The sequence below is a fragment of the Polypterus senegalus genome, chromosome 4 (genome assembly GCF_016835505.1).
Source record: "Polypterus senegalus isolate Bchr_013 chromosome 4, ASM1683550v1, whole genome shotgun sequence".
Taxonomy (NCBI): domain Eukaryota; kingdom Metazoa; phylum Chordata; class Cladistia; order Polypteriformes; family Polypteridae; genus Polypterus; species Polypterus senegalus.
The window spans coordinates 212,572,114-212,600,017 of NC_053157.1; the positions used below are offsets into that span (position 1 = coordinate 212,572,114).

The window sequence follows — 27,904 nt, forward strand, 5'->3', positions numbered from 1 at the left end:
GAGTCTGTTTAGGAAGTACAGTCTGCTGTGGCCCTTCTTGTACAGCGCCGCTGTGTCATCAGACTAGTCCATTTTGTTGTTCATGTGAACCTCTAGGTACTTACAGCTCTTCACCACTTCCACATCCTCCCCTGAATGGTGACTGGTCTCAGAGATCCCTTGGCATGCCAGAAGTCCACCACCAGCTCTTTTTTCTTGCTGATGTTGAGTTGTAGATTGTTATCCCTGCACCACAAGATGAAGTTCTCCACGAATTTCCCGTACTCTGACTAATCTCCGTTATTAATGCAGCCTATGATGGACGTGTCATCTGAAAATTTCAGTAATTGAGAAATCTTTTGTAAATACACTGCTTCTAGAGATTATACAGTATTATTCAGTATATCCTTTTGGTTTAAATGGGTAGACTCTATAGTAAATAAAATTACTCTAGTTTGGCCTCACAAATTTAGGCACTCATTTATGTTTTTGTTCACATCAAGATATTAATTAATTTGAGGTCTATACCTAACATTAGTTTTTGTTTAAAGTTTAAAAAGATGACCTGCAACAGCTTTCTAACTGTGATTCTAGCCAATTTCTTTTTACTCACTCTGTCCAGGGTTTGTTCTTGCGTTGCACTGAGTACTGGCAGGACTGTCACCAGACTCTAAAACTCTGAACTGGATGAAGACAAATCAATAATTAATGAATGTAAATTGTATGCCAGTTGTGCCCAGCTAGGAAGTTCTTGGTGATTGTCATAAGGAAACAAAGAGGGACTGAAAGAAATACAGTAAGAGGATACAGTCCAGGAGCATATGTCGGTGCTTTTCAGAGGATTTTCTAGTGAGCAGGACAACGTCTTGGTGACCTTACATTTACTTTAGATGACTTAACTGTCAGTCTTTTGGCATACAGTCAAATGGTTAAGGACTTTAATAACAGACAACTGTATGTAGAGTTACACATTATATAAAAGTATGGACATACTATTATTCATCTTTGTGTATTTTCTGCTTTTCACAGCAACAGGACACTGTATATTTTGTTATTGTATTACATTCACTGTTTCTAGTGAACATATCAAAGAACAAACAACCTAAAAATAGACTTTCAATCATACCCAAACTCATACGGGACCTTAAACTTGGATTTTTTAATCCTAGGGTAAGCTTTTCACTGATAGCAGAATAATACTTTTTCTATTGTAACATATATGGGAGATGTCACATAAAAGATAAACAGTGCTTCTATTTTAAATGGCTCCAGGGCTGTAGACCCTAATTTAATTTTAGATTATAACTGGGCAACAGAATCCTGGGAGACAACTTGCTGACGTACTTCCTGAGTGCATAGGATTTTCTGACTCTTTATGATAGTTTCTGTGCCTCTGATTTTGTGTTAATACAATCAATACCCTGACAAAACAATAAATTGGGGGAATTGTCCAAATGAACGAGATGTGTAATATTTTGCCTTAAACCCCCAAATTTGCAAAGCTTCCTCTCACAAAGAAAGCTGCTGTACCTCTGTCAAACAGCTCTATAGCCTGCTTGATTACTTGTCCTTTATTAATGGATGCATAGTTCACTATATATTGCATGGAGTCACTATACTGTAATACATACTGTACTTAGCACATATTTGTCCCCAGGGAGAAATATGACATTTTACATAGGCGTTTCAAATAAACAAATACATAAATAGATAGATAAATAAAAATACAGACACACTTTGGTCTGGATACACACCGGAATTACTAAAAAGCAAGAAAATTAAAAAGAAAGAAACCTCTGACTTGAATGTCACAGTCCCAGTGAGACACTATGCAGGAGTATTGCAGTTGGTATAAAGGAGCCCCAGTAGCATTTCTTGATGCACTTCTGATGAATAATTCGAGTTATCCCTCCTTCACTACAACGTCCAGGGAGTCCTATAACTGAGCCTGCATGTTTAATTAGGTTGATTCAGTGGGCCTCTCTTGAAGTGATTTTACCAGCCCAGCACAACACAGTGAAGAATATTGCCCTGGTCATCATAGAGATGTAAAAGATGTGAAGGATGGCACTTTCCACATTAAAGGAATGCAGTCTGCTATTGAAGAAGAGCCTGCTCTGTCCTTTCTTATATACAGTAGTTTCTCTGTGTTTTGAGACCAGTCCAACCTGTTATTAATGTGGACCCCCAAGCACTTATAGGAGTGGAACACTTCTACATCCTCTCCTTGAATAGTTACCAGACATAGAGGCTCTTTGGTGTAGATTAAGTCAAACCAGTTCCTTGGTTTTTCTGATGTTAAATTGCAGAGAATTATTTTTGTATTGAAATTGAAGTCTGACATGGAATTGCTTGCTATTCCTTAACTGTTTCATTTTCTATCTACTTAGATGTATGTATGGTATAAAATAAAAAATATGAATGGAAGCAATTATTAAAGACAAAATTGGGCCACATATTAAATTAGCAAAGAGTTAACTTTTTTTTAGGCAGGTAAGATCTGTTTTGCAGATACACTAAAATGATTTGTTCAGAGTGCTGCTTTGAATATTAAGTATCTTGTTATTTCCAAAAATTTTAGATAAGGTACAACATTATACCAAAATTGTTAAATTAATGTGCAATACCATTATAACACATATTGGTAAACACCAAAATAAAAATTGTCATTGCTCTGGCTATATTGTTTAATGTAACAATGTCTGTTTTTAATTTCCAATGCTTTGCCTGTGATGTCAGCATTCAGAAGTAGACTCTTCACAGGTGGTCAGTTTGCTCTAGTCTTTAGCCTAATATGTTACCCACTTCTCTTGCCTCATCTCCACTTCAGTCGCTGTTTCCCTCAGGTATGCTGTTCACTAGGTGATGGTGTTAATGGGTCATGCTGAGCTGGATCCAGACACGGGAAGTAATCCAGATCACTCAGGCTGAAGATGAATTGTACTGTCCACTGCTGAGCATCAAGAGTGTTTGTCTGTCATGTTATTACTCAGTATACATAAAACTCAGTATACATAAAATACAAAAAAGCAATATAACCGTAACATACAGATATCGATAGTCACATGGAGGACACACAAAAACGTCTGCCATAGTGGACACCATCTTCAGCATATAGCTGGACAATATTATGAATAGGGAAGAGGTAATGGAAGAGAGTCATTCACATGTCCATTTACCTGCAGATAAAACATTTGGAATAGCTCAAATGGCCTATCTATTGTAATACTGTGGTACTGCTTTAACAGTGCAAGCATGTGGTATATATAGGCAGGACATTTTAAACATCAGAACATCCTAACAGTAGGAAATTATGGGCATTTTTAACACTAGAATCCCTTAAGCCTACGAAAAAACTCGTAATCCCAGCCCACCTTAAATCCCTTTGCACCTCTCGATCAGCATCTTTTGTTTTGTAAATGCGTTGATCAGTACAAGCAACAAGCAGCCTGCTGTCCCATCCCCCGCCTTGCACGTAATCTAGGTAATGCATATGTAATAATGAAAACATTCCACCACCGTTTTCAACCTCCCTAAGTGCGGAAATATCATTTTAATATAAAGTTTGATTATAAATAGAGATAAATGATTGTGTATCGATATTATCAATTAGTTATGATGAGAAACAAAGACATATGATATTTGAGAAATATTGCACAACTGGAAGTGGTTCTGATGACCTTTTCCTCTATCTCAGTATACAAGAAAGTCGAAAGGGAGCCCACTCCTGAGTTTGTTTTCTGTGATGCAGTGCTACAGTAATTCTTTTGGTTATGCAGAGAACTGTGCGACTACTCTGAGTGCTCTTTGCACGTCTCATGCTTTATTTCTGGGCATTTCAGAGGACTGCTACCCACTGGCATTAGCTTTCTTGTTACAACATACCACACTCAGACAATCAACGGTGGGACACAGAGAGCTTAAAGTCTGCCATTGTTCAGTAAATGCTTTCTATGCTTCTATGCATCTTATATTGGTATCCTAAATATTTAATGGATCAAAAATTCTATTAACATCAACTTGTTCTTCCTTTGGAGACTCACTGCGCTACTGTCCACGTTCACCTTTCTTTGCAACATAAGCAAATCTCTGTGTTGCTTTGCTCTGTGCTTTCATCGACCCTGCTGTTTCCTGACTAAGAGATGCATTTCTGCTTTGCTGAAATACCCTCATGAAGAACTGCACTGTGTTACTGTCTCTGTCCAGAGGAAGTGTTCAGCCTTGAATATTCATGAAAACTAACATTCTGCATTACTGTTTGCTGTAAACTATGCCATCCAGCGCATGCCATTAATTGTGCAGCTCTCCTCAGAGTTCTAGTGTTCCTTTTGGAAGGAAAAGCAGAGATTGTACATCTACCACAATGTTAAAATATGAACACTAGTGTTATTAAATATTGTGTTACAGTACTCTATCTATAGTAATAGTTATTTTCAATGAATGACATATTAAGTTTTCTCATCTATGTTCTTTAATATTAATTATGTTGTTCCTGTTTATTAGATTAGATTAGATTAGACTAGATTAGATAAACTTTATTAATTCCATGGAGGAATTCTTATTCAATATTATTTATTTGTGTACATTAAATGTGGTTATGTAAACTGAATCCCTTTGTGTTTCAGTACTCTGTAATATCGACTGTTTCCAGTTCCTTTGAACGCCACAGACGCCACAAAGCACTGAGCCCTTATGATTCCTCCTGCATATGGTTGGCCAACTACAGGACAGACGTATTTTGTTCATTCGGTCATGTTCAATGAGTAAAGACCAGACCAACAGGCACTTGCCGATGAACTCTCCATCTAGGCCTGGTTCCAGGTCAAGTGCCCCATTTTCCCCTTTCTGGGCAAGGTTAGTGAATCTTTGTTGAGACTTTTCAAACCTCAATTAATCTGGTCCCTCACCTAGGACCAATTTGCCTTTGATGACCCTACCAGGGGCAATTGCCCCGAACAACATAGCACCTAAGATCGCAGGAACACACAAACCTCTGCACCACTGTAAAGTGGCAGTTCATAGAAAGGCAGTCAAGTTTACGTTGCACAGGCCATTCGTGGTGAATATTTAATCTGAAAGGTGAAGCTCTCAATTTATTGGTCAACTTACATTCCTATCCTCACTTATCATCACGAGCTTTGGATAGTGACTGAAAGAACAAGATTGCAGATACAGTGCAAGTGTCAGAAATGAGTTTCCTTTGCTGAAGGTCTGGTCTCAGCCTTACAGAGAGGATGAGGAGTGTAGATATTCAGAAGGAGCTCAAAGTAAAGCGGCTGTTCCTTCACATCAAAAGAAACCGGTTGAGGTGGTTCAGGCATCTTTTGAGGGTGTCTAATAGATTACTACCTGGGAAGTTGTTTTGGGCATTTCCAAATGAGAGGAGAATTCAAGGCAGGAGGAGGAGGTGGCAGAGAAAAGGGATGTCTGGGCAACATTGCTTAGAATGCTGTCACCGTGACCTGGATTGGGATAAGCAGTAGAAAATGGATGGTTGGCTGGATGGATGGATATAATAATGAGATCTGTTACCAAGTAGTGTGGTAGACAGTAGGACTGTAGTGACTTTCAAAACTAGACTTATTTTGAAAGAATTAAATTACCCCGATTCTATTGATTCACTAACACAATGTCTGACTTGTATCTCAGAATGGATGAATAGTAACTTTCTCAAGTTAAATAAAGAGAAAACTGAAATCTTAGTGATTAGCAATTATGGATACAATGAGGCTATTAGAAATAAACTGGATACATTAGGATTAAAAGTCAAGACAGAGGTAAAAAGCTTAGGGGTAATTGTTGACTGTAATCTGAATTTTAAATCGCATATTAATCAGATCATTAGGACAGCATTTTTTCACTTAAGAAACATAAGTAAAGTTAGACCTCTTATATCACTGAAAGATGCTGAGAAATTAGTTCACGCGCTTGTTTTCAGTCGACTAGATTACTGTAACGTACTCCTCTCAGGACTACCCAAAAAAGACGTAAATCATTTGCAATGAGTGCAGAATGCAGCTGCTAGAATCCTAACTAGGAAAAGAAAATCCGAGCACATCTCTCCAGATCTCTTCCAGTCACTACACTGGTTACCTGTGTCATTTAGGATTGACTTTAAAATTCTGCTTATGGTTTATAAAGCCTTAAATAATCTCGCTCCATCTTATATATCGGAATGTCTGACACCTTATATTCCAAATCGTAACCTCAGATCCTCAAATGAGAGTATCCTTAGAATTCCAAGAACAAAACTTAAAAGAAGTAGTGAGGCGGCCTTCTGCTGCTATGCACCTAAAATCTGGAATAGCCTGCCAATAGGAATTCGCCAGGCTGATACAGTAGAGCACTTTAAAAAAACTGCTGAAAACACATTTCTTTAACATGGCCTTTTTATAACTTCACTTTAACTTAATCCTGATACTCTGTATATTCAATTTCCTCATAATAATTACTCATGGTGGCTCTAAAATCCGTACTGACCCCTACTCTCTCTTCTGTTTCTTTTTCTGGTTTCTTTGTGGTGGTGGCCTGCGCCACCTCCACCTACTCAAAGCTTCATGATGCTCCAACAATGATGGATGGATTAAAAGGCAGAAGTCTACATGACCATCATCATCAAGTCCTTCCGTGAGAACCCTAAATCCAAAGAGGACTGTTTCATTTATGTTAGGTAGAATGCCCAGAGGGTACTGGGCGGTCTCATGGTCTTGAATCCCCACAGATTTTATTTTTTCTCCAGCCGTCTGGAGTTTTTTTGTTTTTTCTGTCCCCCCTGGCCATTGAACCTTACTTTTATTCAATGTTAATTAATGTTGATTTATTTTGTTTTCTTATTGTGTCGTTTATTTTTCTATTCTTTATTATGTAAAGCACTTTGAGCTACTGTTTGTATGAAAATGTGCTATATAAATAAATGTTGTTGTTGTTGTTGTTAAATGGACATGACTGACAAGCTTTGTTCGGGTGAAAGGCCAGATCTCACCTAGATTGTTCTATGTTCTAACGCTCTAATATTCTTTCTGTTGTAGAGTCTCATAAACATATTTGATACAATGAATGTGAAAATGTAAACTGAATACCTTTAAAAGTTTCTTATTGTGAGTCATAAATGAAAAGCTGTCTGAAGGACAAACTTAAGTCTTCTGCCGTATGTGCAATTGTTCTGATCCACACAGGCATGCAATAATTCATGAGGTCTCATGCCTGCCACCTATAAAATCCTTATACTGCATACATATTGCATTGTAGGGTTATTGGGTGCCAAGGCAGACACAAACCCTGGAAGAGAAGTGACTCTTCTGCATATAGTAATACTCAAGTGCAAACATATTCAACCACAGAAGGCTAATTTCTTTTCTATCTATTGATCTAGTATGCACATCTTTCACAAGGAACCTAGCTTTCTAAGTCTATGCAGTTTATCTACGGTGCTAACCGGTGTGCTGCTTTGCAGCCCTCTAATATAATGTTCAGCTATAAATGCATTATGTTTCTGTGTGTGTGATAATATTTACCAGTAATACTTTGTCACTCTGTTGTATTAGGAAAGAACATTGTGTCAGCTGCAAAATTTTATCTTATGTTGCAGTATACATGAAAAATGAGGAAATGGATGGTATACAAGACTGATGAATCAGTAAGTGAAGAACATACAGTAATAGATGCTGTTGAAAAGAGCAGGCCAATATGTTAATCTTATCACAAGACAATTTTAATCTCCATAGCTAAAGCAGGCCTTATGCCAAATCACATAATTTTCCTCATTCAAAATCTACACGCGATAACATCTGCCTCCTACAAAGAAGCACATTTTATGAATTTGTAAAGAGAAGAATGTCTGAGAGTAGCAGTGGATGTGTTTACAGCTGCATTGCTCATTCTGATATTAAAAACATTTATACTAATTTGCAAATTATACAAGTCAGCCACTGACTGTATGCTTTAGGTCATTTAAGCTTTATAGTTTATATCATGCAGTATATTTCATTGTGAATCATCAGAGCTTTTTACATGAGGACAGTAGTTTCAATGAATTCATAAAATTGTGAAAGCAAGTCCAGTAGTCACTCTGGTATAAGCAGCCAGATATTGTCACCATTTACTACTTACAGATAAATGGGACCTAATTTATCTCTGCTAAAGAAAATTTAATCTAAACCATTGTTCTATTTCCAGAAGCTATTATAAAAGCATTTTAGCAGTTGCATTTAGTGTGAAGAAAATTTTGGTATAAAATTTGCATCCTAATTAACTTGACTTGCTTTATGTTTTATAAGGTGATACTTCTCAGCATGACGAAATCTGTTTAAATAACAGTTATTGGCTCAGTTACTGGAATGATGCAAAACTACATTTAAAGTGACAAGTTAACACCCCACACAGAATAAAACAGACAGTGGTGTAAGGGATGTGTGGAATATTTCTAGAATGACTAACTACTGTAGTTTGATCTTCTATAATGCTGTACTATAAATGTAAGGCATTGAAATGATTTTCTTTGTAACTCATTTTTTTATCATACTTGTAGGTGGACTTGCAATGTTAGTCAATAATGAATCATTGGATATTATTCTTGAGCAAAATGAGAGAAGCTTGTGCAAAGCTTGGAAAGAATGATCTGTCCTATAGTGGCACCATGTCCAGTTCACAATGGCTGATTAACTGGGTTTGTGCATGTGACAATGACTTGGAGACTGTACATGAGAATATAACATCTCATTTCATTACAGTCACTCACCTTGAATACTGTTAAATATCTTATAAGTTTGCATGCAGGTACTGCATATGGCAGGGTGGGAAAATAGGGGACACTATCAGCAAAGAAACCAGCAGAGCTGAAAGATATATGAGATCGAGCTGAAAGTCTGCCATGTTCCCTTAGGTTGGTAATGGGAATGTGACTAGCAAGAGGACAGGTATTCACAATTCCCTTTCAAGACAGAGAGTAATGCCAGGTAAGAATGGAAGAATGTAACAAAATGCATGGCCACTAACCAGGATATATCAGGCCTCAGTGTTCATTCAAGGGAAAGAGAGGACTATAGGGAAGCCAGTCACCTCACTGTTAGAGCGAAGCACACATTGCTTACATTAAAGGGGAGGGACCATTTTGTTCTCTGTAAGCAACAAATATTTGAGAGGATGGTTGAATATGCTGGTATTTAAGTACAACTGAATGTTTGTAGATTTAGCAACACAGGGGGCCATTATAAGGAAGTTGCTGAGCAGAGGAAGGTTTGGCCAAAAAGTGACAACAGGGGAGTTTCACACCTGCCGCAGACCCAGAGGTAATTTACCTTTTAAGCTGGAAGGAGTGTTTGAAATTAAGTCAGTAGAAATAGTACTCTGTGAGTTGTGTGGTAGAAATGACCGTTGAGCAAAGACAGACATAGGACAATTTAAATCATAAACCGCAATCTTAATTACACAGAAATGTAACAAAGAGACATGGAGCAAGCTCTTTAACTAGGAATTGCATCGGTTTATATTACACTTATTATCATCTTTGCAAAATTCTCTAAATCTAATGTTCATGCCCACCATTACCTAATATCCATCACCTGACCAAAACTGGCCATCATTTCTTCATACTCTGTGGTGTCCGAAACTTATTTACTGATCAGTTCTCACCATTAGGGTTGTGTCTAGGAGGACCTCCACATAAGATACCTGACCACTCAAATAAATAATTACTTTACAGCCATCTCTCAAGGTTACAGTATTAGCAGCTGCATTTCTAAATCAATGGCCCCAAATTTTCTTATATTACACATAGTCCTTGACTTGTCATTACCTCACGGCAATGTTCGAACAAGCAGGCAAAAAAGTCTTTAATATTTAACTCTTAAAGCTAGCTAATACAATACGTTTTGCATTAATTTGATCAAGAATGCATTGATCCATAAGTTGAAATTCTCTGTCCAAGCAGCTTAGCCAATACTAATATATTCTAATCATCAATACCAAAGGTTAATTCATCCATCCATTATCCAACCCGCTATATCCTAGCTACAGGGTCATGGGGGTCTGCTGGAGCCAATCCCAGCCCACACAGGGCACAAAGCAGGAAACAAACCCCGGGCATGACACCAGCCCACCGCAAGGCGCGCACACACACACCCACACACCAAGCACACACTAGGGACATTCGCCAATGCACCTAACCTGCATGTCTTTGGACTGTGGGAGGAAACCGGAGTGCCCGGAGGAAACACTGTGCCACCGTGCCGCCCTAAAGTGAGGGCGTTAATGTTTCAGGATGGCTCATGTTTGTCTAACTCTGTGCGTTGGCAGGGAAGCGAACCCAGGTCAACTGCTTGGAAGGCAGCTATGCTCACCACTATACCACCAACGCATTCCAAAGGTTAATCAATTAGGCTAATTCCACAGTTGTACCCGATAGCACAGCTGAAGGTTATAATTTCTCAGTTACTATTTGTCTCTATGCTGAACCTTTCATCACAAACTATAGGTTATGATCCAAAAGATAAGATCATAGCTTAACTTCTAAATGTCACCCCCAACCAAATATTTTATACTTCTCAAATCAGACCGTAGTGACATAACAGTACTAAATCCATTTGCTAAGATTGCGAAGGTCCTAACAGTAGTTTATAAATTATTCAGTGTCACCTACCACAATGTCCTAAAAAGAAAATGGAACTAACATCTCAGTCTTCTTCACAACATCTAGAATAATTAAAGCCCTGCTTTAGATCTGAATACACAATGGAAGGTCTGGCACTTGAAAGTATCATTTGTAAGAACAATCTAGGAGTCGTAGTGTACTATGAACATAAGGACAGTGTTAAAAAGTGATCAAGAAAGCTAATAGGGTGTTAGGTTATATAGCATGGTGTGTGGATCATTGATAGTCATGAAATCGAGATTGACTGGGCAATGAGGAAACATAGCAACAAAAGCAGGTGCAAATGTGCAAAGTATTTTATATTTTTACAATCAAATAAAAATAGAAAAGTGTATTGCAACTCACTATAAATAAGTAAATAAATAAATAAATAGCCAATAATAAAAAAGGGTTCGTGGAGGTTAAAATACATTAAATATATAAATAATCCACAAGCGGTTACATTTACAGTTCAAACAGTCAGAATCAGTCCATTTAAAAACCATTATGAGCCTCAGTATTTTCTTCTTATTCAATATAATCGCTGGTCACCCTTCTGGTCTGCTTAGCAAGTAGAGACACCCCCCAGCAAATGAGGTCAACCCCAGCTATTGCGATCCCCATCGCCAACCCTCGGTATCTCGGCTCTAAAATCCGTACTGACCCCTACTCTCTCTTCTGTTTCTTTTTCCAGTTTCTTTGTGGTGGTGGCCTGAGCCACCTCCACCTACTCAAAGCTTCATGATGCTCCAACAATTATGGATGGATTAAAAAGCAGAAGTCTACGTGACCATCATCATCAAGTCCTTCCGTGAGAACCCTAAATCCAAAGAGGACTGTTTCATTTATGTTAGGTAGAATGCCCAGAGGGGACTGGGTAGTCTAATAGTCTGGAATCCCTACAGATTTTATTTTTTCTCCAGCCGTCTGGAGATTTTTTTTGTTTTTTCTGTCCCCCCTGGCCATTGGACCTTACTCTTATTCTATGTTAATTAATGTTGACTTATTTTGCTTTCTTATTGTGTCATTTATTTTTCTATTCTTTATTATGTAAAGCGCTTTGAGCTACTGTTTGTATGAAAATGTGCTATATAAATAAATGTTGTTGTTGTTGTTGTTGTTGTATCTGCAAAGTTTCAACAGATTCAGTTTTGTAGAAACTACACATAGTTCCAGGAAATTTGCTGTAACATTTCAGATTTCATTGAGATGTACTGAATACTGTGCGCTGAACACATTTTTTTAAATTTCAAAATCATCCACTGAAAAATGTTGTCCAATTGTCAAACTCAAATTAAAACAGAGAAACATTCTGTGCAACTTCATCTATAAATTAGAGAACATTTTCAATTTTCCCTTGAGAGTGGTTACTTCAACTTGTAAATTGGTTTAAATGTTTGTTCTTTTACTTGCTCAACAGGTGATCCTGATGGAAAAACAGTAAAACATCTGCAGATGTACCACTTGAAACAAATACACCTCACTGCGGGACACGGGGTGGGATGGGGTCAGATGTAGATGGAGTTAGATCACTGAGTATTACTACCAAAAGTGATCCTACACCGTTAGGTTCTTGAGCAAAACCTGTAACCTGAAGATTGCTCCACATAATCCCCAACAAATGTCTCAGGCTGCCTATGTTGAATGGAGCAGGCCTTGAGAGAATGCTGCAGGCAGCCCTTCCTGCATGTCTTCAGGCCACCTTGAAGTTAGGATCCTTCAGCGACTTCACCATACAGGACCATCCGGGGAAACCAAGACTCATCCATGCAGATAGTGTACCCGGTCCAGCTGAAGGCTGAGCAGCATGGCCTCAATGCTGGTTGATGAGCAGCATTCCAGAATTTTAGTGTGAGGAATACTGTCCTCCCTATTGTTGCCCAGGATCTTCTGCAGGAGGTAGATGTGGAATGTTTCTAGTGTGTGGATTTGCTTGCTGTAGGCAGTCCAGGAGTTTTGATATACTGTAGATACCGCATGACAGACAACAATCCTGGTTTCCATGTGGAGATTTTGGTTACAGAATACATGCTTGTGCAAGCGGCCAAATACACAGGAGGCTATTTGGAGGTGATTTGCAATTACTTCACAGTCTGGTGTCTACCTCTATCTTATCCTGCATTTGTGTTTGCAGCTAGGCAGTGTTTTACATGAACCTCAGTCACAGCATCTCACTTCTCTAGCACCTTGAAATCAAAGCAGGTTCATTTGGTGAAATTTGTGTCCAAAAATGTAAAAAATGCAAACAACTCAACTAATATAGAAATGTATGAAAGATGGCTGATGGCAATTTATGCTACAGTGACTGCATTATCAAAAGCACAGATCGAACTCCAGTCCTGGAGGGCCGCAGTGGCTGCATGTTTTCGTTCTAACATTCTTCACCATTAGTGAGCTGTTTTTGCTGCTAATTAACTTCCTTTGCCTTTGTTTTAATTAACTTGACTCAGGCCCCTTAGTAGTCTGTATTTCCTTAATTAGCAGCCAAACAATAATGAGACACAAAACAAGCTGCCACCTGACTAGCTCACCTGTGCTCATCACACAATATCAGAAAATAAAGAAAGATGAAGGTCTCAGTAAGATTGATCTCTCAGGTCACCCAAACATTTTAATGGTGTTCTTCCAAACATTTTAATGGTGTTCTTGAGAGCAGCAACAAGCTGTGGAATTAAATAATGGGTTTAATTAACAACAAAAATCAGCTTCTCATTAAGAGACTGGTTGGAGTGAAATTGGTTGGAGTTTGAAATCCCAGTTTAGCTGGTCATCTGTTGGCTCGTTTCACATCTCATTTCTGTTTGGCTGTCATTTAATGAAGAGAAGAATCAATTCAGAGGACTGAATTCTTAAAAACAGGGCTATGAAAACGAAGGGAAAAGAAGTCAATCAGCAGTGAAAACTGGTCACTGATTAGGAAAAGGGTTAGAATGAAAACCTGCGGCCCTCCAGGCCTGGAGTTCGACACCCCTGATCTAAAGACAGAATGACATGAAATCTCTCTGACGTGATGATTTACAAACAAAGTGCCACAATGATCCACTATTTATCATGTTCTGCTGCAACCTACAACTTCAGGACTGATTTTTTAAATCTCAGTAAGAAACTTAAATGATTTTTTTATAGTTAAGATCAATCCAGTAATTAACAACAGCACATGAATCTTTTCATCAGTTTAGTTGGAGTCTGCTCTCTATGAAAGCAACTTCTGTCTGATGATATTGTGAAATGGTCCTCAAAGACATGTTTTATGTACACTACTAATGCATGTAATTACATTCTATTATCACTGTTATTTTTGGATACGATTCATTGCTAAAAAAATATGTAATAAACAAAAATTGTTATAACAAACTCTTTGATGAAAAAATTAGGAAATTTAAGAATGCTCCAGCCACTAAAGCGACTAACCAAGACTCCGAACAGACCTGAATGTTATTCCATGCATACATTTCCTTCAAAGTTTATTCTTAGGAACACACAATAATAATGCAGAAAGAGAACATTGAATACGCAGGAGTTATTGACATATTATCTGTTATTGTAACACCACCTGTATTATTAAGTGGCAGAGCTTTTATAGGGTGATAAGTGAGTCGGTGGAGGATTAAAGCCATTTTTTTTCTTATCAATGCTGTGACCAATTTTTTTATATTATTGTGCATTTTATTATTGTTTCATTGCCAAAATAACAAAATTAACAGGTGCATTATAAACATGCTCTGGAATTCTATTGTTTATTTTCTCATTTCTCATTCTCATTTCTCATATTATAATTTACTTTATTGTTATTGCCTTTTTATTTTAATTCTTGCTTCTAATTTATATTGCCATTTTATTTGAAGTTTTCAATTGGGTGCCTCCATTATGTGTTATAGTTATCACTATGAACAGAAAAAGCAAAGGAAATCTTGTACACTAGTTAATAAAAAAGTGAAATACAAAAATATATACAGTGTATATTGTGTTCATAAAAATTACTTAAGAACACTTTAAAATCACTTCAGATTTTTGTGTCTGACTCCTCCTGACACACTGGTACAGGAAAACCTTCACATGTAATATACCATTCAACTCTTCATGATGTCTAGTTATGTCTGACCCCAAAAAGACCTCTTTTTAAAACCATTTTTGGACCATATGTTGGACAAGAAATTACACTCTTATGATAAAGTTTAAACTATTAGTTGTCTTCAGAAAAAATGATCAGAAGAACATGAAGTTGTATACACGACATCAGCCAACCCACAGGGTTCATATGGGCTACAAAGGGTCAAAGTTACTTATGTTTACAAAACTGTATCTGTAATATTGGTATGTGGAGTGTCACTTTACGCTATTTTGAGGTTGTTGACCATGAATATGATAAGATTTTTGATTCTTAATGGTGGTCCTAGCCCACTAAAACCCACTCTCAGAAGATCAAAAATGACAAATTTCAAATAGAAGCAGGTGGGTTATTGTTTCAAACAATTTCAAGGCCATTGATTATGAATATAATGCTATTTTTGATCCTTTAATAGGGATGCAACCCTCTATGGAACTTTACCAGAGGGTCTATTATAATTGAAAATATTACACTCTAAAATTTAAACTGAAGCACACCTTTTAGTATTTCAAATATTTGACACACCTATTGTTGTTTATTATGCACTTTTACCTCATGAAGTGAATCATTACATTTTTTATGAACACCTGAAATTAGGGTGGTTTATGCGAAATAATACTTTTTAAAATAAAAAAAAAAATGAATCTCCGCCACCAAAATCAATAAGTAGCAATCAATCAGTCCTTCTTGCACTCGAGTCAGTACATTTGTTTTATTTTTAGAAAAGTGAGAGGACCCTTTAATCGGGTGAGAGAAGGTAAAGTTAAACTAGAAAATTGTGAATTCTGCATATCCTCTGTAGTACATATAAAGAATGAAATTTCCAATAAATGGCTTATATATAGCTAATGTAGATTTTAGCTGTTAATTATAGTTCACTAAATAATTTCATCGCAATTGTGTTTCAAATTACTGTTTCATATTTATTAACAATGTTTGGAACAGAATATAGTGCTTTGTTTTTCTTTTTGAATTTCTGAACTTTTGGGAAGTAAAACTGTCCAGGTTAGTGACAAAATAAAGAGAATAAGAAAATAAGATAGACTAAGACATTGTTTTAAAAAGGAATTCCTTTTTCCATGTTGATCACTTCAGTCTGTTGCTCTGTCACATCAAGGCAGATAAAAGATACTCTATGACAGAATAAATATCTTTTATTATATTTGGAGAGTGGTAGCCATCTGTGCCATGTGCTTTGTGGATATGATATAGCAGACAACTCACTTGAAGGGGGGGAAGTCAAGACATCATTTAAAGGGAGAAAAACTAAAGATATAATATTTTATCTACATAGAAATGAGCATGTCATTTCAGACAAAGAAATCTAAATGTTTTATAATATAAAAAACACCTGTTGTATAACCTGGGTCATTTGCTTTACCTACCTTTTCTGTTAGCTATGGGAGACTTGAGTTTATTGTGTGAAATTTATACAAGTAAAATTCTGCTACAACGAAGTGGCAGGGACCTAAAAAAAAATTTTGTTGTAATGGAAAATTTGTAATAAGGAGATTCTGTATTTGTCACTATAGTGCTTTTTTTAACTTGCGTTCAGGTGTTTGCAATCATTTCAATAGCTTCTTTCATGTTAATTTTCATCTCCTCCTGTCTACAAGTTATGCTGATGAGAATTTTTCTCAGCTTTTCCTTGCGATAATACACTTTCTGGGTGCGAATGATGCCTAAATCCAATGGATGAAGCAGTGCTGTGCAATTGTGTGGGAGGAATTCAACGCAAACATTATCTAAAAATGGAAGCATGTTATCAATCAGAAGCAAAATCTTCCTTTTCTTCCTCTTCATACAGTGAGGTTTCTTAACCCTTTTGGGACCCTCCCCCTCACCACCCAATGGGATGACATGCTGAAGTGCGTCCAAAAGTGTGATTGTCTTGTTCTTGTTTGTCCGTTGCCGGGGCAGGGAAACCGCAGCTTACAGTGCTGCAGCAGAGCACTGCGGAAGCAAATCCACTGTCCTATACACAGACACAGCAGTGGCCAATAATACTGTTTCCTGCATTTATAATGTTCCTTGCATCACCCATCGACATCTTTTTGGATTGTCCCCTGAGCACTGATAAAAGTTACTGAAGATACAGTAGATGACATTTGGGCTTTTCTCAGATGTCTGAAGAAGTAACCGCATCGGTTAGCCTTTCTTGATGATAGTTAGGATGTGGCATGCCCCTTTTATGACATTTGAGATTGTTACTCTGTCACTCATGTGCATAGGGGACAGCTGAAGGGCTCTAGTGACTAATTCTATCACAGCTCCAGGAGTTGGTTCTGTGTACTAGTGCCTTTTTTCTGTTTCCACCTCTGCAGATTAGATGATTGACAGCTATAACACCTCTGATGTCACTTTCTGTGTCTGTACACCTGGGGCCTCATGTATAATGCCGTGCGTAGAATTCGCACTATAACATGGCGTAAGCACAAAAGCCGAAATGTGCTTATGCACAGAAAAATCCAGATGCAGGAATCTGTACGTACTCCAACTTTCACGTTCTTCCGCTACATAAATCCCGATCAGCATGAAAAGTAACGCTCGTGCACGCGCTTTATGTAACGCCCCAACTCCTCCCAGAATTACGCCTCTTTGAATATGCAAATCAATATAAATCGCCCTTAAGCGCAGCCTTCTGTGAAAAGACAATGGGAAAAGCATGGGGGAAAATATAAGAATTTCAGCGAATACCAAGTGGAGGCAAAGGTAAAACATACTATTTGTTTAATTAAACCGTGGTATAATCAATAAAAGGAAGTTGATCGAGTGACATAGCGTGTTGGAGAAACTTGAAAGCTCATGTTCACAAAATCGCACAGTGCCGAAAATATAAAAGAAGTCACATATCAAAGTCGCTGTTAAAAGGCGAGTTGTCGCCCACTGTCTGAGTGTCATATGAAAGCCTATTAGGGTACAAAGAAAAAAAAGGCAAACAGTCGGGAAAAAAGCACGAAATGTCAACTTCAATCTCGAAATTTCCACTATTATCACATAGTTTATTTTGTCATTAAAATAGAACATCATAAACTTCATCTTAAAATCGTTTAATTAACCAGTTTCTCAAATCACATTGTAATTAAACTATAGCACGTTAAATGCTTTGTTTTGTATGTGATCTTCTATGTGCTCTATGTGTGTAAATCACTACGTGCTTCTTAAACCGGCTCAGACAGGACACAGAGTCCATTACATTCATGATATTACAGCTCTCTGAAAAACTAAAATACTGAGATGTATACGTGATATTATTTTCATGATGATAGTTAAAGCATGTTATTAAACATGGGTTTCACGGCGCAGTGATTGTGTGCGACCTTCGATAAAATTATTTATTGCAGCAGTACTCATGGGCGGCTTTATGTCCAATAGAGAAAGTCCAATGTCAATATGGTATGTTATGCACGGTGGATGGCCACATTCGTTGCGGACACTACATAGCCGCCTCGCGCTCATGACACAAGCGTTTTAACTTTTGTCAAAATTTGCTGCTGCATTTTTAGCTGTGTCGTTATTTTCTCTTTTCTGTTTTATATTCAATATATATTGGCATGGCCGCCCCTGCAGTCCTTGCTTTTCTTTCTCCAAGTAATTGATCCCCACACAATCAGCCATCTGTAAGCTTAGAGCGCCAATTCTTCAAAACGTTTAAGGAACATTGAAATATCTTCATAGTACATGTTTAATTATTCTATTCTTCACGTCAGTCCCAGTGAAGAATATAGATTATTTAAATGAAGTTAAAGTTTTATCTGTATAATATAATAAACATTTTGATGCATTTCATCTTAAAAATGATATCGTCATCATATGTAAATACGTGCTTTATAAAGTGGCGCAGGTTGTGTAATATTATAACTGTAGTGCAAGTTTACAGTGGGGTGATTGTACTTATAAGTACTAACAGTTCTACAAGGAGCACTTGATTGAGTGCGTTTAAAGTTCTTGGGATGAAACTGTTTCTGAACCGCGAGGTCAGTACAGGAAAGGCTGTGAAACGTTTTGCCGTGGCTGAGACAGCGTGTTCTTGAAGCTGTAATACCGATAATTCTCTTTCCGATCAGCTTCTGCTGTGAGTCACACTCAGATACAGTAATATAAATACTCCAAGTGGTGCAGTGAGAGTAATATGGAAAAAGATGATCCGCTGTGGCAACTCCTAACGGGAGCAGCTGAACGAAGAAGAAGGTGCAGTGAGAGTAACAACGCTAAAGCAGTTATGGTATTTGGAATACTATGGCTATTCCCTGGACCATTATATTGTTACAAGTTAATTACAATCAGATGCATTACACTAATAAACAATATATGGTTAGTTTCAGTGTATTTATAAAGCAAATAACATTTATAAAGAAAATAAAGAATAACCACACAGGAACAGTATCACTGCTTTGAAACTGGGTGCCGCCAGTCTGCAAAACCAAGTGGAGAACTTGCATACGACAAGGTATGAGGTACTGTGGAAAAGTGCGTGGCTTTACGCCAAGTGTAGGTTTTATACATCGCGATTTGAATGTGGAAAATTTCTTACGCAACATTTCTGTGCGTACGCACCGTTTATACATGAGGCCCCTGGACCCTGCCTCTTCCTGCTGGAAGGACTCAAATCTGGCAGTTCTGCCATCTTTGCCAGTTCTATTGTGAACTCATTTGTGCAAAGACATCTCCACAATTATTTGCATTTTTTTTCTAAAATCCAGTTATACAGGGTGACCAGGCTGGAACCCCAAGTCTTCATCATTGTTGTCTCATTTTCTTACGGAGTCCAAAAAAAAGTTACAGACCCTCTCTATAGCATATTTTCCAGTATACAGGGGAGTGTAGTCTGCCTTCAACTTTTCAAAGTCTATGGCTAGTTCCTTGATTTTGCTGACATAAAGAGAAACATTGTTGCCATCGTAACATTGTATCTCAAGGCAAATCTCTCTTATATAAGTCATCTCATTATTCTTTGAACTTCATTAAATTTAATGGTGTTTTTACTTGTATCTGACCAGACAGTCATATGTGAGCCGGGAGAACAGCGGTGGGAGCTAATTACCCCATTGGGGTACCTAGGAGGTGCCTATGTGGAAGAACTGATGTTCACTCCATCCAGCTAGGAAGTACAAAAATCCAGTTGCAGTGGGTGGCACTAAGTGTTAAGTGTTGAAGCTTGGTAATCAACTTTGATGGTGGAACAGAGTTAAACGCTGTAGTCTATAAAGAGTATTCTGTTATAGCAGTGTTTAGTATTCATGCCTGCCCGAATCAGTGGCTTTTGTATCTGGTGGGGAGATATCAGAATTTTTGTATATGTATGTAGACTTCTTTATCGTTTACATGAATTTACCTAACTAATAAATTACTAGCAAAAAATGTAAGAGACACACATCTTTCATGTCACAAAACAAAAACAGACAATGGGCTGTTGGTGCCTGGTTTGTTCTGCCGTCAAATCACTGTGATATGTTCTGATATGGTCATTATTACCTACTCAAAGCATCACGATGTTCCAACAATTATGGATGGATCAAAAGACAGAAGTCTACGTGACCATCATCCGTGAGAACCCTAAATCCAATAAGGACTATTTCATTTATATTAGGTAGAATGCCCAGAGGGGACTGGGCAGTCTAATGGTCTGGAATCCCTACATATTTTATTTTTTTCTCCAGCCGTCTGGAGTTTTTCTTTTGTTTTTTCTGTCCACCCTGGCCATTGGACCTTACTCTTATTCTATGTTAATTAATGTTGACTTATTTTATTTTCTTACTGTGTCTTTTATTTTTCGATTCTTCATTATGTAAAGCACTTTGAGCTACTTTATGTATGAAAATGTGCTATATAAATAAATGTTGTTGTTGTTGTTGATTAGGTCTAATTAAAGCCTTGCAACTACCCAGTGTTCAGGAAAATATGTTGGCTATGCACGCTTAAGCTGAAACAGCAACACCTCAAGTTTAGAACTGAATGGCTTTAAAGTGAAACAAGGCAAGCAATTAGAACATGGAAAGAACATGTAGACCGCTCACACTGGGCAACTCAAATTACACACGGCATATCTGGCAGTGCTAAATTCTGTTCAGTCAGGTAAATGCAATTCCTGCAAACAACTGAAAAATGATTTTCTACATACAAACCTGTTCATGTCGCACCAGGATTATGCATTTGTTTGTATCATACTGTTGGATTCTTTTCTATGACAAGTACAGTAGAATGAACACATGCAGGTGTCCTTGGTAGCTTTTTCAAATTCAGCACAATCCTCCTCAGAAGTGGGTAAAAGCGAGATATGTAATGCCTAACAAACAATGTATTCATGATATTGATCTTTTTTTTTTTTTTTTTATCATATTACTGTTGACAGTTTTTAAGAGAAGAGATGATACTGGCCTCCTCATTAGTGTGTGCTACATAGACTTAACTGGAAAAAAAGCTTGAACCGGAAGTTCACATTCCCTGATTAAAAAAAATAAGCATAATATGGACAATCATCCTTCAAGCCACATTACTGAACTGAAAGCACACACACCCAAAGCAGGAAATATACAGTAGAACTCTGCAAGGCCAATTGTTCCAGCACTTCAGCTGGAAACAGGCTTGCAGCATGCAGAGCAAACACAATTTCACATACCAAATAAAGCAAAATTGTTCTAGATAAGTAATTAAATTGATTGAATTATGGGAGAAAATGAGAGAAAAACTGATTTAAGAAGATAAACTTGAAAATTGCTATAAACATTTTAACAATCAATTAAATTTCTGAGGAAAGCTTATTAGTTATTTTGCTGGGGCTCCCCAATGCCCTTAGATGCAGAAATGGCACTACATACTGCATAACCCACTTATACTCCTTTCACATTCTGAATTCTTTCAATTTGTTCTTTGAGATTTTCATTTTGTAGTACACAAAACTGCCTCTCTAGAGAGGTCATTCTATGAACTACATAATCAGGCATAAACAATACATAAACATTACCTTCAATACATAGAATATTTATTTTTTGATTTATTTTTATAAAGTACCTGTCTCTCTGTTTTGAGGGCATTAACCATCAAATGTACATGTAACTTGTAAACAGAATGAATTGCATTCTCGATTGACCACTAATCTTCTGCTATTAAAATAATCAGTAATCATCATGAGACAGAAAGATACTTACGTAAACTGCTTATTTTCAAAACATATATACTCAAAGGATAGATGCATATTGCACAGAATCACTTACATAACTTCCGATGATACTATTAGGTAAAATATACATTCTGAATACATTCTTATCCTTAATTTATGCTCCTGTTATCTGATTGTCAGTCTAGCAAACCTCTTAGGGTAATGCAAAGAGATCATTTTACTTCTTTCCTTGATTTTGTATTCCTGTGCTACATGAGAGCTGAATATAACAAATTATCAATAATGAATGCATTTCTGGTAGCAATGAATTCAATGTATTCATAATGTCCCTTCAATAAAAAAAAAAAACTTAATTTTTGAAATATCTGTGGGACATATGCAAATTTAATTTTAAAGTGTAATTTATAGTAAAATGTCAATTTATATAATAAATACAAACATCTAAAATTAAAATTCAATCCGTGGTAGTGTGTTGCTCATGTTTATATGCACAAAGTGTAGTGGGTTGTGTTGGCAGCAGCACAGTTCCTACTATTTTTTAATTTTATAAATTGCATTCTATACAGTGACTGTCTGAAGTATTCATCTCTTGGAACTTTTGATATTTTATTGTTATATACAATTGCTCTCCAATGAACCGGTTATGTGATTTCTAAAACTGATCGGCTGTACCACTGATAATTTAGGCATGTCATGAATGAATACTTATGCGATCATTTATTTTGTGTTTTATATTTGTAATTAGTTTAGTCCACTTTTCAGAGATCTGTTTTCACTTTAAGATGGAAGGCTCTTTTTTCTGTTGATCAATGTCAAAAAACTCAGAATGAATCAACATTTTCAATTTTGTATAGCAACAGAATGTTATTTTGTTTTTGTATAGCATTGTTCATTACATTCAGGCACAGAGCATTGTGACAAATTCACAGGTAAAATACAGTCACAGATATAACTAAATACATAATGTCTATATAAAGATACTAACTAATCTGAAACTGATTAACATAAATGGAGCCCAGCCCTCTCCATTAAATTAACTGTTGAACAATGGCAGAAGGAGAACAGTGACTGCACAGAAAGGCTGAGATCTTTAACCATGTTATTAATCTTCCAAAACCAGCATGTATTACATACTGTATGCTCTGAAATGAAAACCATTTTTAATATTCTGTGGCATTTTGTGATCCTCACCAAAGCAGTTGCCATTACATGATGGAATGCAGCCAGTGAGTATGGACTGCCCCCCATGCAACTGTAGATGTTAGTGAAGGCAGATGGAGACATCTGGGCTTCCCTTTTATGGCCTTTGAGATTGTTAGTCTAAGAAATTTAAAGTTGCAAAATCTCTCTACACTATCTTCTTCAATGTACATGAAAGTGTGATCTGACTCGTGTTTTTCTGAAGTCTGTGGCCAGTTCCTTGATTTTATTGACATTATGGGAGAAATTGTTTCCCTGGTACCATTCTGTCAGATGGCAAATCTCTCTTGTATAAATCATCTCATTATTTGTAATCAGGCCTACTTCAGGAAATTTAATGTTGGAGCTTAACTTTTGTCCGACTTGGCAATCATACAGAAGTGTGAGCTAATAGCACAATGGAGTGCCTGTGTAGAGGAACTGATGTTTCCAATCCATGCAAGCTGGAGTCTGTGAGGCAGGAAATTCAAAATCCTGTTGCAGTGGTGGCAGTCCTAAGTCTAAATGCTTGGTGATCAACATTGATGGTGCAACAGAGTTAAACTCTGAGCTGGTCTATAAAGAGTATACTGATATAGCAGTGTTTATTGTCCATATCTGTCAGAATCAGTGGCATTTTGGCATCAACATTCTTGTATATGAACAGTTGACATTGGAGGAAAGGAAAAAGAAACTTCAATTAGCAGAATCACTAGAAAAACAAACCCCTGGTGGATCTATAGTCAATTATTGCAGAAAAAGTTAAAGAACTGATGACCTTGGCCAACTGGCCATCCACGCCTTTCCGGTAATCCTGATAACAGATTCTTTCCATCATTTGATTCCAAGGATGTCACAGCAGAATACCCAGAAGAGAAAAAGAACACAGGAGGGTTAGTAACAGTTCGTAAATATTATAATGCTTATATTTTTGAAAAACTAAGAGACAGAGATGCAATATGCACAGCTAATCAGCAGCTCTAGTCAGGGTATGCTAAGTTAGGGGCACAATAAAGCACTCAGATTGGGATCTGAGTGTGGCCATGCAACAGGTGACACCTCTGCACCACATTGGAACAGTGTGAGGTTTTTTAGACAGCAGGAATTTTGTCTTGCTTCATGTTCTGTTAAACTTTGTTATATTTTTCTCTATTTCTTTTATATTTGACAAGTATCTACCACCCAGTTTCTCAGTGAATATTAGCAAGATTTTTAATACAGTAAGTTGTTATAATTGTCATATAACCAGAAAAGAACGGAAAAGTGGGAAAAGACGAGGTATTCAAAAAGGACTTAAAAACTGTAAGAAGTTCAGCCTCCTTTACAGATTCTTATAATGGGAAATGTTCAGTCTCTCCAAAATAAAGTGGATGAACTTCAAGTATGCACATGCCTTCAGGCCGATTACAGACGTGCATGCTTTATGGATTTACAGAATCCTGGCTGAAGGTAAACAACTCGGAAAAGCACTTAACCATCAATGAATTTGGAGCACCAATTTGTTTGGACAGAGACTTAGCCATCATAGTTAAGTCTGCCATTGAATAAATGGTATAAAACAGTGATGGTTAGAGGAAATGTGTGCACAAAGTCTGTATTGCTACGTCCATTTATTTGTCCAGAGAGTTTCCACAAATTTCAATTATGATTGTCTATATTCACCTGAGGGCAATGGCAAGTGAATCCACTAACACCATCTCTGGAATGACAGAGTCTTGAATAGCTATCTCCCAACTTACTTTATTTTATTTTGAGCAATTTTAACCAATGTGCACTGAACTAAACACTGCACAACTTTTACCAATATGTCACTTGCCTAACTCTTCACAACAGAGTGCTTGATCATTACTATAGGAACATTAAAGGAATTTATTAATCTCAATCAACCCTCCACTGGGTGTATCAGATCATAATTGGGTCCATCTTATTCCAATCTATAAACCAGTATTTAAAAGAGAAAAGCCAGAAATTAAACAGATCAATGTCTGGGAAGAGGAGTAGGTTGAGTGCCTGTGTGGCTGTTTTGAATGCACTGACTCTTCCATGTTTCAAGAATATTGTGCTGACATTGATGAATTATATAAAATTACATAAGGACTATATAATCCCCATCAAATCAATCAAAATAAACCCATGGATTACCAGAGATATGAAAGAACAGATAATCAGAAGAAATACTGCATTTCTACATAGAACATTAATTGAACAGAAAGAACTACAAATAGAGGTGAAATGTGAAATAAAGCGGGAAAAGCTAAAATACAAGGACAGAACTGAGAATGAACTGCAGACTGATAAGCTGAGTTCACTGTGGAATGACTTGAAGAGGATGGCTGGAATTCACACTAAGTGCAAAAATCGAGTTAAAACTGAGTATCAGCTGGCTCAGAACTTCAATGAATTCTATTTAAGGCTTACAAAACAAAAGTTTGCTTCAGAAATCAGTCAGCAAAAGAATAAACTCGGGACTGGAGAAGGGAGTTAGCCCTTCTTTGACCACAACTATGTCACAATGTATCCTTAAAGAAATTAAAATCAAAAAAAGCTTGGGTCTAGACAGAATAAGTGGCTATTTATTTCCATCCTGTGCAGAGAAACTCTGTCCAGTGCTCCACTCCATATTTGAGATGTCTTTGGATTTACAGCATTCCATTCTATGGAAACAGATGAATGTTATTCCATTAGCAGAAACTACACACCCCAAAGAATTATGTGACTTGGTGGCCTTAACATCCCATATCATGAAACATGTTGATTAAAAGAGAACTACAAAACAAAACTCAGGCACTTCTGCAGCCTTACCGATTTAGGTGCTGTCCTCCTCCCAAACTGTCAACTTTAATTAAAAGTGAGACAGTAGACATGGTGGAGTACTACACATATCTCAGAACAATCATTGATAACAGGCTAAAATCTGATCTCAACACAGAAAAAATTTTAAAGGGGCAGACGCGGCTTTACTTTCTTAGGTAATTGGATTTGGGCATCGTTCGCACCCTGAAAGTGTATTATCGCAAGGAAATGCTGAGAAAAATTCTTTTCAGCATAACTTGTAGGCAGAAAAAGATTAAAATTAATGCGAAAGAAGCTATTGAAATGATTGCAAATGCCTGGGCACAAGTTAAAGAAAGCACTATAGTGACAAATTCAGAATCTCCATCCAACCATCCATTATCCAACCTGCTATATCCTGATTACAGGATCACGGGGGACTGCTGGAGCCAATCCCAGCCAACACAGGGTGCAAGGCAGGAAACAAACCCCGGGCAGGGCAGACACACACCCACACATCAAGTACACACTAGGGACAATTTAGAATAATACAGAATCTCATTACAACAAAGTTTTTTAGGTCCCTGGGAGTTCGTTGTACCGAACTTTAACCTGTATTTGCTTTTACATGTTGCTTTGACAGCCTTAGCATTAAGAATATAAACTATTTTAATACATTGTAAAAATTATATATTGGTTTTACAGTAGATTTCTGTCACTAAACTGTATTACAAACAGGATAGAAAGAAGACTGAATCAATTCTATCAGATAGTACCATCTTCTTTTTCCTACAGTTCAGCTTGGCAGGTTTCCGATTTAAATTCTTAAAGATAAAGAGCAACAGATTTAGAAATTCTTTTATTTCTATGGCTATATGCGTTCTGAATTCTGTATTATTGTTTTGTGTACTGTTAAAGGAAATTATTCTTTATACTAATCCTGAAACTTATGATGACACTAGTTGTCAGTGGTTGTTTCTTTGCTTATTTTCTTATATTTGTGTAATGGTGACTTCTGTTTTGTACTTTCCTGCTACAAACAAATTTCTCTCTCAGATAGTAAAGTCTACCTAACCAAACCTAACCTATCCTAACCTAACATAACTGACTTAAATGAGCCTTCACCCTGGATTTAAAAGCTGAGACTGAAGGGGCAGCTCTTATATAAATAGATAGACAGTTACACAGATTTGGAGTCCTGTAACTTGAGTGGCCAATGCAATTTTCTACACTGTGGTGTGCTAGGCTGGTAACATAAGTTCAAGAGAAGCCTACCAAAGTAACAAGCCAATTTAAAGGGCTGGCTCAGTTATGGGGGGTACTCTGGACTACCCTGTAGGTAGTAGCAAAGGAGAGAATTAAAACAAAACTGAGTGCCATTATGAACAATGCTTCACATCCTCTCTCTGACACACTAAAACTGAGGAATGTCTGACAACAATTTTTTCATCAGAAGTGTGTCCTTTATGCCAACAGCAATATGTTTCTGTTTAATGCCTCACTGGAACTGCCAAGTCAGGAATTTTCCTTTTTTCAAATTTACTGGTTTATAGTCTTTACAGTGTGTGTATATTACTTTATTTATATATTTATTTGCCTATTTATATTTATTTATTTGAAATGCTGCTGTAAAAATTCTAATTTCCCCCTGGATACAAATAAAGTTCTACAGTATTTATCTATCTGTCTATTATAGTAACTCCAAGGCTGGCAATAGTAGGAAATGGGAGAAGCGTATGGAAATTGAGATCCAGTCATCATCATGGGCTTCAGGTGTTTATTTGAGCCTTCTTTGATGCCTGAAAAATACTGTTCTGTTGCTAAGTCTACTATGAATTGTATATTGTTCCAGGGTGATGCAGAGGAAACCGTGAGACCATGTATCAGACAGCTAAAGTTGAACTAAAAGATATTGTACCCAAAGTTATTTTTTAACAGTATAGAAAACCAAAACATACAACAAAACATACGGATGTCTTGATAATAAAGAAGAAATTTGGGATTTTTAAATGCCCTGATCAATATTTCAAATAAGAATGCCATCAAACAAGTCTAAAAATTAGAGTAATAAAAAATTAATCTTTGGCACCCTGAAAATCTGATAAACTCCTAGAGGTAA

At 37.0% G+C, this 27,904-nt stretch overlaps 1 non-coding gene across 1 annotated transcript; it reads right to left on the minus strand.

The window, feature by feature from the left end:
* Positions 1-10,261: 10,261 nt before the first annotated feature.
* Positions 10,262-10,333, minus strand: trnag-ucc. The gene has a single exon. It is a non-coding gene; the product is annotated as a tRNA-Gly (tRNA).
* Between the last annotated feature and the right edge of the window lie 17,571 nt (positions 10,334-27,904).